We start from the raw sequence: 12,167 nt of genomic DNA, 5'->3' as shown, positions 1-12,167 counted from the left end.
TAACTGAATTCTTTTCCCTTGCTAGTTTCTATTTATAGATTCATTTTCACATCTCGGCTATCACATATCCTGTATTCTACTATCTACTGGATAATTTCTCATTACTTACTTTTCACTCCTCAGCTCTACAGGTCGCTACAACCCTTGGCCTCCCTCACGAAGCCTCTCCATCACTCCCGATCCACTGCCTGCCTTTTCCAGTTTCCAACAATCAAGCGTTCTCAAATCCTGCTCTACATCATCTGTCCATCTATTCCTTGGCCCTCCTTTTCTTGGATAAATTTCTTATTGGGTTTTCATCAATCCTCTTTCTACGGAAAATTTCTCAACTTTTTATTATTTCATATAGTTAGTTCATTGTCTCATTTCTAAGTGATCATACCTTGAGATTTCTGCTCTTGTTATTTATTTAATCATTATTATTGAACGAAAATAGTTAATTATTATTAATTCATTGGCATTTGAATAATTGAAATATCTCAGTAATTTCCATCTGCATTTATTTAATCGTTTTATATACCTCGATTTGATCTAATGAAGTTTTATGTGAATTTTCCATCACCACAACAATACCATCTTCCACATATTTAAGTTCCGTTTTCAGTTTCAACTCTATTTCTTAATCTTAAAATTTCTCTAGATCTTTTCGGATGTATAAAAAAGTTCTAGAGTTGTATCTTGTATTGCCAGATTCTGTGTTATCTACTTAAAAATCTCTTACTCAATCCCAGCGGAAATAAGGGTTCTGCTTGAATATCTTGTTTTGCCAGATTCTGTGTTATTTACTTGAAAGATCTACTCAATGCCAGAGAAAATTAGGGTTCTCCTTGGATTGTAGTATTGTGGTTTGTTTGGAATATTTAGGCTTGCTTTTGTTATATTTGGCAATAAAGATGATTTGATTTGATCACTGTATCACCTATGCATCCTTTCCATCATTTCCTTTTTCCAGTTACGTGAAATTGTCCTTTTCACCAAATAAAACCTTTCCTTACAAATCAAACTAGTAAATCTATAAAACTTCCTTCAAATCTTTCTCAATACTATTTCATAACTCATACATCAAATAAATCACGGTTTTTTATTCTGCATTAAATAATAGTCATTAGAAAATTATACACAACGCATACTAGAATACAGCCTTGGAGAATCGCCAAAGCATATATTATAAAACATGTAAATTAAAAGTAATGGTCTTGATACCATTACCTGCCTCTATTAGCACATACTGTATCAAACTAATAACCAGTTCAAATTATATCCCTACAAACAACACAGTAATTTGAATAATAAGACAGTAAAATAATGGGATTTGATAGTGAATTAATGCAGTGTCCCCTAAATAATGGCAATTGATAGTTTGCAGTAAGCATGGAAATAATTACAATCTCTTGACCTGAATAGCTGGTAAAACTTCCTTTGAAATTTCGTAATAAAAGTGACTGAATTAACGTTGTGGTCGAGGGGGAATTTACTGGTTGCAACCATAATTGTCGCTAAATAATTTGTTAGCTACCGATAAACAGGTGGACAAATAGTTCAGAGCCTACCATTTTAAGATTATAATAATGTTATGAAAAGCAGCACTTTAATGCAAATTGCTCTTATCAAGATCGATAGAGTGAGTAGCCGGACAGAGATCGTAAAATAGTTCGATTTATGTAATTGATTTCGACGAGCGACCATAGATTTCTCTCCTCCAGTAACATAACTGACAGCATTCCTTCCAAATAGCACGAATGGTTCCCGTTAAAACAATGCTGACAATTTGAAGGAAAATCTCACTGTGCCAATGAATTACGCTCGTCTTGGGAATTGAACTTAAACCTGTCAGCGTTCTTATCAAATAACATGAATGGATCCTGTTCAAACAATGCTGACAATTCTAAGTGAATTTCACAGTCCGTGTTGAGGATTGAGAGGACATCTATATGGTTTGATAGCTCTGATGAGCGAACAAGAAATTGGTTCACGAAGTAACTTTAATATCATCGCTGCAACTTTTATGAATTTGAAGGCTCATAAATGGAGGCATAAAGTCACTATCTATTTTCATTAAGAAATAGTTTTGAGATTGAAAATTCACAGTATACTGTTATAGCGTCACAAGTCCTATTTATGTATAGGAATCATTTTTGTTTGATGATCTTTATGTGGAAAAATAATGAAAATCTAATGACATTTTTTACTTTTATTGCCCTACCTACTATCATAGGTAGGGAAAGTATTGCTTTCCAAAAAAATTGGGGTGTTCCAATTTCAAGTTTTCTATACGTTTCAAAGTCCCCTGCTGAATCCAAAAATATGATTTTTCAATTTCACTGTTTGTGTAGTTGTAAAGGTTTCAATTCAACTTGAAATCGTTATCATGATTTGATTGAATAAGCATTCAAATTTCAATCGATGTTGGAGTTTTCAATTTCAGAGAAACAGTGTTGTATTATTTACATGCAACGTTTAGTTGATTCAACAGTTTTTGGTTTTTGGATTTTAGTCCTATTCCATATATGTAGTTCTTAGGTTATTTTCTTCAAATTTTGTACCGTACCCTCCAATCCAATTCTCTTTTTACGTTTCCACCTCTCACTTATTTGTTAATTATTATCTAATGTTATCATGCGTTTTCTAAGTTTAAGGCTGTGCAAAGGCTAAAAATAAACTTTTTACTGGTGATATTTTCCAAAGTTTTTCAATTTGTATACCTTCAAGCTATCAAAATTAAAAAGGTTTTTTCCAGGAAAACATTTTTTTTCCGATCATTACTTTTTGAGATACGAGCGCCCAAAGTTTGAATTTTTGGGACAGAACATTTCAAATTCGGCAAAAGATAAATCCATGAGACTCAGAGGATAGATTCTTCATGGTATTGTTGATATAGTAGAATAAAAATTTTCTTAAACTAACAATTTTTGAGAAAGTTATTCAATTTACCAAAAATAACTCAACTAATAGTTATTTTTGGTCATTTTTAGTAAATTGAATAACTTTCTCAAAAATTGATATTTTCAAAAATTTTTTGTTTTTCTATATCAACAATACTATGAAGAATCTACCCTTTGAATCTCATGGATTTATCTTTTACCGAATTTGAAATGTTCTGTCCCAAAAATTTAAACTTTAGGCGCTCATATCTCAAAAAGTAATGATCGGAAAAAAATGTTTTCCTGAAAAAACTTTTTTATTTTGATAGCTTGATAGTATACAAATTGAAAAACTTTGAAAAATTTCACCAGTAAAAAGTTCATTTTTAGCCTTTGCACAGCCTTAAGAAAGTTAGTGTAAAAACCAGTACGATGAATAGAGGAAAAGATAAAAGAAAGGAAAAGGAGAAGAAGAAGAAGAGAAGAAGAAGAAGAAGAAGAAGAAGAAGAAGAAGAAGAAGAAGAAGGTTGGAGAAGAAGAAGAAGAAGAAGAAGGTTGGAGAAGTAGGAATAGAAGGAGAGGTAAGAGGAAAAAGAAGAAGTAAAAGAGGAAGAAGAAGAGGAAGAAGAATAAGAAAAATGAGTAGAAGAAGAGAAAAAAGAAGAAGAAGAAGGATGATAATAAGAAGAAAGAAAAGAAAAGAATTAGCCAACTTATAGATCTTGAATAATAATAGAATAGACAGAATATAAATGAACTAGTGAGAGTGAACTTCTTTACGAAAGGGCAGAACTGCAGAAAGGTCAAGGCTGAATATGACGACTACACTTAAGTATGTTATCTACACGTTATCTAGGAGAGGGCCTTTTAAGAAGTAAATTCGCTACTAGAGAAGCTACTCCCATTCCGATTCAATTAGAAATCTGCTCTTTCGATTCCTTCCTTTTCTGAAACATAATATGTGCGCGAAAAACTGAACTTTCAAACCGTTCGCGACTGTTACAACAATTAGTTTCAACATCTCACACTTTCCTCGCTGAAAATGTCATCCTTTAACATTCAAATGCCAACTAATTCCGTATCGGGGAAAGCAGACGTAATTATTAAAAGTGGAGTATTCACTGAAAATGTAGTTTCTAGAGACTAATTACTCGTGAATTGAGTAACGTCTGGTAGCGGTTACATCAAACTGTATATTGGTCACGGTAATATGCAAACCAGGTAGCATGCACCAATTGACTGATTACTTTACCAGTTATTTTCAACAGGTTGCTGTAACCTGTTACTAATCACTTAACTGGACAAGCTGTCTACATGTAACGCCTTCTATAGACATCATTTTATCTCAAACACTTCAGTCTCAATTTGTAACGTATCGGTGCGGTGTTTCCATAAATTGAAACATTTCATAACGGATCTTGCAATAACTGATGGTTAAATTGATTATTTATGAAATATTCTATTGTATATGGTAATTCGGAACAAATCACATAGTAATGGTTGCTATTCGCTAGGAAAGTTCAATAAGAATGATGATAGAAAAGGTATTATGATGAACGTTTCAATTACATATCTCACAGAAGAGTCGTTCTTCAAGATTAGATTTAAGTTGAAGTCAAGATGAATCAATATCGTACGAGTAGAATGTTGAATGCATTCATATTATACAGGCAGTAGGCCAGGTAGTACATAGCAATATTATTACTAGTAGTTCTGTGAACAGTAGACCTCACGCAGTATTTTCATCCACAAGTACCTGAATGAAACTATAGACCTTATGGAAATAGAGCAATAGACTGGCTTCTCCACACATCTGTGTAATCACTTGTCAGCTGATTTATGATGAATAATTCTATAGTCTGATTTTTACTCTATTATTGGCGTATGAAGGAGGCTCCTTTTTCCTTTTATATTATCCTTGAAATGCAAAATTGCCAAAAACCTTGTATTTACGTCGACGTGCAATTAAAAAAGGAACATACCTGTCAAATTTCATGAAAATCTATTAACGCGTTTCGCTGTAAATGCGCAACATATAAACATTTAAACACTAAGAGAAACCTAAGAGAAATGCCAAACCGTCGACTTGAATCTTAGACCTCACTTCGCTCGGTCAATTATGACAATATTGTAAAGAAATTAATATTTACAATATTTATGAAGGATATTTATTGAATAAAGTATGGCTCTCATATTTTGAAAATATCTCAAAATGTAGCTAATGCATTGGCTGGCTAATGGTTGAAAATAATTAAGTTTAGTGAGACCTAACACCATGCCATTCAAATAAATGGAGATAGTTTTGAATAAATTATGGGCATGCTCTAAATAATTGCACGTTCCATGTTTTACCATGTCTGCTTATTACCAATACCATGAATAAGATACAAAATTTTATCAAAAAACCAAAAAATGCACATAAGAACGCACACGAACATAGTCGGTGTAAACAAACAGTTCGTCTTTCGGAGGAGACGATAAGCCGTCGGTCGCGATTACCTAAAAAGTAGTCGTCATCTCTCATCATCATCATACCTCTCATTCATTACCCACGCACAAGAATAAGAGCTTATGTGGGCATCACCCTCAGTATTATTATCATTATCCTTTTCTCATATCAGCATCATATTCATTCGAAATCTCTAGACATCAATTCAAATTGAAAAACACTCTCCAATAAATAACAATTACAATCATCCAAAAACATATAAATCTTCCACGATTATTTGAATTATAAATTACTCCTCAATAGATAACAACTATTATCTCCCCTACCACATTTATCATATCCTATTATCATCATTTCAAATGAAAAATTACACTATTATTACAATTATCATTCGCTACCATAACGGTAAACAAGACATAGAGAGAAGTAAATCGGTTACAACGATCAAAACATGTCCCTTAAACGTTACACTCAAAGTAAAATATGTAAACTGTAAATATGTATACATGTATATTAAATATGTAATAAGTAAACGGAAGCATCCTCACGCCCACACTAAACTACTGAGACCACCACTTAAGAGTACTGTATTTGTGAATCATAACATATCAGTTATGGGTGAAAGTCCGGAGCATTAACAACAAATCGTAACGAAAATGCTCTACGATTCCGTTATATTTTTTCAAGAAACCACAATCACTTTCTAAAACAAAACGAAAATAGGAAGGAATTACGCTGGAAGATGCTCACAGCTCACAGTCAGAGCCGTGAAGACTGAAGAGCCTCAGTAATATCCCGTGACATATTTACGGACTCACAGAGCATCGAAAGCCAGCGTATAATTACAGGACCAGAAACTCTCAGTTACTGAGATATTTACGATTCCCAGTGGGCTGAGATTCTTTTGTTATCGTAATGGTCTGTCGATTTATTAGACGTTTTCCGAACCCTTTTTCGTCTACTAGGTCTACTCTCCGTCTACTCGTAGAGCACGTCTCCAATATACTCAGTCTACTCAGTGGAACACGTCTCCCAAAATTCATTTCAAACTGCGAGCATTGGTTGAATAGAAAGGGTACAATATATACTACTATAGTGAGGCTCATCTCTGTCAGAATTGGTTGGATGGAAAGGGTTAATGTTGTTTATAAGGCATCCTGACAGTTTAAACTGAATCTCATTGAAGTTTTGTAGGATGCATCTCAACCTAAACATCCTGCCAGAGAGTATCCTTCCTTATACTCACTCCTGTCAGCATTATTTGAATGAGAAGCATTCATATTATGGGTACGGGATACTGACATTCTGAAGTGAACCACACATGAAATACTCCCATAGTCCTATACAAGTGTAGGCTTCATCCAAACAGAAAAACTAGCCATCAAAATTCAAGCAATAACATTTTATTACCGTTTTTCTAATTCCACATCCACATGTCAGACGTCTTCATAACAAATTGCTTCACTAACTGACAGTTAATGGTGCATTGTGGGTATTAAGTGTGGTGTATTGTGGGTATTAATGTGTGGTACATTATGTGGGTTTAGTCACCACACCGGATACCCCTGTCATATAAATGATACAGTATTTTTGTGCATGATATATTGTGGATTAAGTGTTATAACTTAGCGTTGGGAACGAGGGTACAAATTATGACGTAACTTGGATGGGTCTTGCAAGACCTGGCAATACATTGTAATGTGTGATAAAGAATCAATCAATAAAGATTGTACAAGAACAGACATTAAGCATATTACCTTACTCAATTGTGGACAGAATTTTCATTCCTCAAATATAATCTTATATTGAGCACAATACTTTTTATATTCACAAATCTTGTATTTTGTTAATGGGAAATTAAATCCCCTTCAACTCATGATAGGCTATGAAGCAGTTTAGATAAGATTGCATATATGAAGATGTTACGCTCCCATCAAATTCTTTCGCATTGTAAAATGCTCAGTGAGGATCTCAGATCTGCTTGATTTCAATTCGTCCTGCCTTTAAAATCAGATGAACATAATCTAAAAGGTTCCGTTTATTTATGTTTTAAAGTTTTATTCAGATTAAGGGTTTTGCTTTCAAATGACAAAACGTTGATATTATTCGAAATGTTTTGATAATCTCAGATAGACACAAGTAAAGAAAAGTTGAAATATAGGACAAACTGAAATGCAGGATAAAATAGAAAAAAGTAAATTCGTATGGCTTTTGTTGGTGGGGAGTCCCTTGCGGGAAGGTCCCACCGTCTGAATATATAATTTAAGCCGTCAATGGGCCTTACGACTGTCATACTTCAGCCGGGACCGACATTTTTACGTGCCTATCCGATAACTCGGGAGTGATGTGGTTTAAAAACTTTTGGTAATGAGAGAGTTTGAACCCGGCAATGCTGCTACGCAAGCACTCTATCCACTAGACCACGGATCACTCGTTGTAGGATAAAATGAATGCCACCCTATATTCATATACGACATGAGAGTCAGTAACTATGAGAACATATTTGGCTTCAAAGACAACGGAGGTGAGTGTACTTACCGATACAGAAGCGAAGATAAACATAACGTTACAGACATGATATGGTGAAATTACAAGAAAAATGAATATGGAGCTACATAAAATTTACGAACTCACTCCATTTACCATGAACCAAAAATCTAAACTACTAAAATACTCAAGGAGGATCTCAGATCTGCTTCATCTCTATAATTCATCCTGCCTATAGAAAAAGATGAACATAACCTAAAAGGTTTTGTTTGATTATGTTTTAAAGGTGAAATAGGATTTCGGGGAGGTCAGATTTTTGCTTTTAAATGGCAATATGTTGATATTCGATATATTTTTATAATTTCAGATAATAGACACAAATAAAGACAAGTTGAAATATTATTGAAACAAGTTGAAATTATTGTAAACAATGTGAACATTGAAACACGTGAAGTATCTGCTTCCTTACTTAGTTGGAAGTTGAAAACAATAGGCCTCCCAGATCACCCTTCAAAGTACCGGTATCATATCTATCCCGTTCCTATAGCGTTAGTGAGATTCACTTTAAACCGTCAGTACTGGTTTTTATGGGAAGCATTGTTGTTATATATAAGGAATGATAACGGTTTGAAGTGAACATAGCCCCATAGACCTCCCTGAGTGACACCGCTATTTTTATCTCGAATAGAATACATATTCAATTCAAAGCGTGTTTTTGATAACCATGAATTGAAGCCAATTCTAGCTGTAAATGGAAAGCAAAATGGATTGGAAATCTAAAGTGATGAATTTGGTACTTACAATCTTAATCATTCATGATCAGCTTCATTCTGACACTCTATCTGAAAAGCAAAAACAAAAATGTTAATTGAAAATGGGTTTGAAATTGAAATTTTGAGGCATGGAATTCAAATCTAGAGCACTCCAGTAGTAACCAACTTCTTCAATATTCGATTATCTAATTTATTTGAAACACATTCATAAATTTATTTGGGTATTGTTGGAAAACTGATGCGAATTCCTCATTTATGTTCTAAGTTCAATTTTCAAAAACATTTCTCAGTGGATTTAAGATTTATAAATTCACACCATTATTATGAATATAATCATTTTTATTGTTGGATTTTATTTTATTCTCGGGTTTGGCAGGACCCTCAATTGATAAAAAATTTATTAAAACAAACAATACTATATTAAGTTAAGCATTAGATTTTATGCTTTACACAAAAACATTTTTCTGACTCCTCAACAACATGCACATTTACTCTTGCACACATTACCGATTACATTATTAGGCCTACATATTACTCCTTTACATTTTTCTGATGTTTCTTGAAAGAATGTGAATGATTTTTGGGGAAAAACACTCTTGGAAATATGTAGGAGACAAGATCAACAAATTATTCACCACTAAATCTAGTATTCTTGTTCCATAATCATCAAAATCAACTTTATTGTTTAGTGAGGTGTTGGAATGGAAATGAAAATTATATTGCTCTCTAAATTTATCATCTAACCCACGTGATCATCCTCCAAAACTGACTGCTCTAACATTTTATTAGCACTAGTTTTACAGCTTTAACCCCTAAACCGGCAATATATACCTAGATAATTTCTAACCTATTAGTGGTGACTCAAGTTCCAAGTAAATGACCTTGCAAAAATCTCGGCAGATAAGAGTCCTTCCTCGCAAATTTTAAATGTCCACACTTTTACAACCTGCTAGCTATTATCGTAAAACTATTATAAAAGGTGACTAGCACACTACGATTTTCGAATAAAGTTGACCGGTCGCCTAGCAACCGGAGAGGTTGCCAAGAACGACAAAATAAATCATTGTTTATCGTAGTGTAGAATCTATAAACGGGGAAGTGATAGAGAATTTTATAGCTCTATAGAGAGAACTTGAAGAGCTACAACAGGTAAATATTTGCAAATTGGAATATCAACTTAGTTGCTGCTATCTTGCGGACGGTTTGGCAATCAATGTGCCAATAAAAAGCTGAAAAGTACCGCTACAAGTTGATGTAAAATTGATGTAAGTTGCTCATCTTCAAGAAAAGTATGAAAACAGTTTGACTGGATTACGTTCAATTTTGAGATAAAATAGTTTGAAATAACTAGCGGCTAGATAGTACAAATGTATACTATGTGTGTTTTTTGGTCAATCAGAATAAATTACAAAATAATCATTAATAGCTATTGTACTAAATTATACAGTTATTAACACTAAATGTGTTTAGAATGTGAAGAGTGCTATTACAATACTCCTTTGCATAGTACTGAGTTAACTGATACTACAATGATTTCTATGGTATTATTGTAATGAGTTTTTTATTTATTCATTCAATTATCACAAAACACAGAGTTGAGAAGTTATTTCAAGTGAAGTTACGAACGGAAAAATTATCAATTTTCCTATAGAAATTAACTACTTACGTACCATATTGAAAACCATTAACTTCTTTATACATAAATTATTTCCTGTAAGCCTGAATCTGCGAATGTGGTAGTAGGGTTACTTCAAAGTACAGTATTACTATATTTACGTCAGGTTTGTAGCTGAAAAAGGAAGTACTACTTGTATAAGTGGTTACCAAGGATTGTTCTAATTTTTCAACCATGGACACATTTTGCACCCCTTAGCAAATTTTTCAAGAAGTACTGCCGGATCAACAAAGTCCATTGTTTAGCTTTAGAGGGACTTATATTTGTTTTTAACCGAAGGGTATACCAAATTGAGCTATTGAGCCTCATATAAAGACTTTATTGAGTCTTTCATATAGTGTCAACTAATCGAAACTCTCTCACTTATATTCTGAAGAGGGATATTACTGTATGGCAAGTTATCAAGTCCCGGAAGAGGTCTATCAGTAGTTTAATCAATGCGGGTCGTATTGTTTGCCTTACCGACAACTTAGCCACACACATCGATTTTCGTATGTTCGAATTTTTGCAGTCCTTATAAATTCACAAATTTCAACGGGACTTGACAAACATCATCTGTTTAATCTAATAGAATTTATAAGGACGGAAAAAATCGTTGTGTGTGTAACCGGCGCAAACCACTGCAAAATGCATATCAAAGACGGGAGCAGGAGAAATTTTAAACCTTGGTTAAGTGGTTGAATTCCTCAATATAACAGTACTGTACAGTATCTTATCATTTATATTATGTGAATCTTACGAAACCTGAAACGTTATCTTAAAAGAATAACGTTCAATACAAACAACTTCATTGATAAGATATTCACAGTTTACGGCTATATGATTCATGAGTAAAATATTACAGGAATGATAGTGTATAGTGTCGGAGTGGTTGCCCTTGAGAAAAAACATTAAAAACCAGGTAAAAATACGTTGACCGAATTCGGTTGTAAGTCGTTATGAACACCTGGGGGAAGGAAGCAGGTGTCTTTCCTTCTCCACTTCTCCAAGAGGATATTCACACTGACTATAGTTTGGCCGCTATAGTTCAACACTGGATTGAAGATTTCTACTTGCTGTTCTGCTTCCTACAAAATTTCAGCACAAACTCAAAACTCTAACCTCCATCCTATTCCTATTTATTTATTATTTTTTTTTTATTTATTTATAATTTTTACAAAGTTATTCAATCAATTACATACACAATTAATCAAAGAATGATTGAAAATTTGTAGAAACAAAACAGGAATAGTCCTTACTATTGCATTATCGAATTTTAATTGTAATTACGTCCCCGTCATGGTAAGAAAGAGAAAGAGCAGGGTTGTTTTTGTTCCTAAATTTAGATCTATTTCTATATTCCTGTGTCGCTTCTTTCATCGGCCGGACAGGTAAAATTTAAAATGTCAGAAATAGTTGAATGGAAAGCACTTATCAATAAGGAACAGTTTGAAGTGAATATCCCTATAGCAAGCCTATCTGCTCATTGATTGTATGGTATGAGATGTTGTTGTATTTCTCCATAATTGAAAGAATAAGACGTTTACATACAGATATTTGTGAAATATAAAATACTGTATTATGGATTAATTTTCGAATAAATGAAAGTGGTATTGACAATATCAACGTCTTATTCTTTCAAATATCTGCTATGAATTTAACTACATCAGTGTCATTTCTCAGTTATTTTGTGTTGGTACATTTTAGTTATTTTTGTGTCATTTTTCTGGTTATACAATCCTTCAAATTTATACTGAAATAAACCTGTATTTATTATACATTTATCTATTATATTCAATAATTTATCCATTAATGGATGAGTGCAATACGAAACAGGAAACATACCAGAATAGATTAGAGGTCTTTAGTTATGTATGTTACAATATATACTGGCTCATACACTAATTTACATTGAATAACAGTACTTAACATTCATTATTCA

The 12,167-nt window shown here is 33.2% G+C and overlaps 1 protein-coding gene across 1 annotated transcript in view; it reads right to left on the bottom strand.

Moving 5' to 3' along the window:
- Positions 1 to 12,167, bottom strand: part of LOC111051591 (ras association domain-containing protein 10-like) — a 120,995-nt gene that overhangs the window by 55,246 nt on the left and 53,582 nt on the right. The window contains exon 2 of the mRNA XM_039439217.1: positions 8,600 to 8,640. The gene's annotated coding sequence lies outside the window, so the exon portion shown is untranslated. The remainder of the gene's footprint in view (positions 1 to 8,599; positions 8,641 to 12,167) is intronic.

Source organism: Nilaparvata lugens, chromosome 12, assembly GCF_014356525.2.
Source record: "Nilaparvata lugens isolate BPH chromosome 12, ASM1435652v1, whole genome shotgun sequence".
Lineage (NCBI taxonomy): Eukaryota > Metazoa > Arthropoda > Insecta > Hemiptera > Delphacidae > Nilaparvata > Nilaparvata lugens.
Note: the sequence above shows the minus strand (reverse complement) of the source record. Positions and strands in the feature narration are given on the sequence as shown.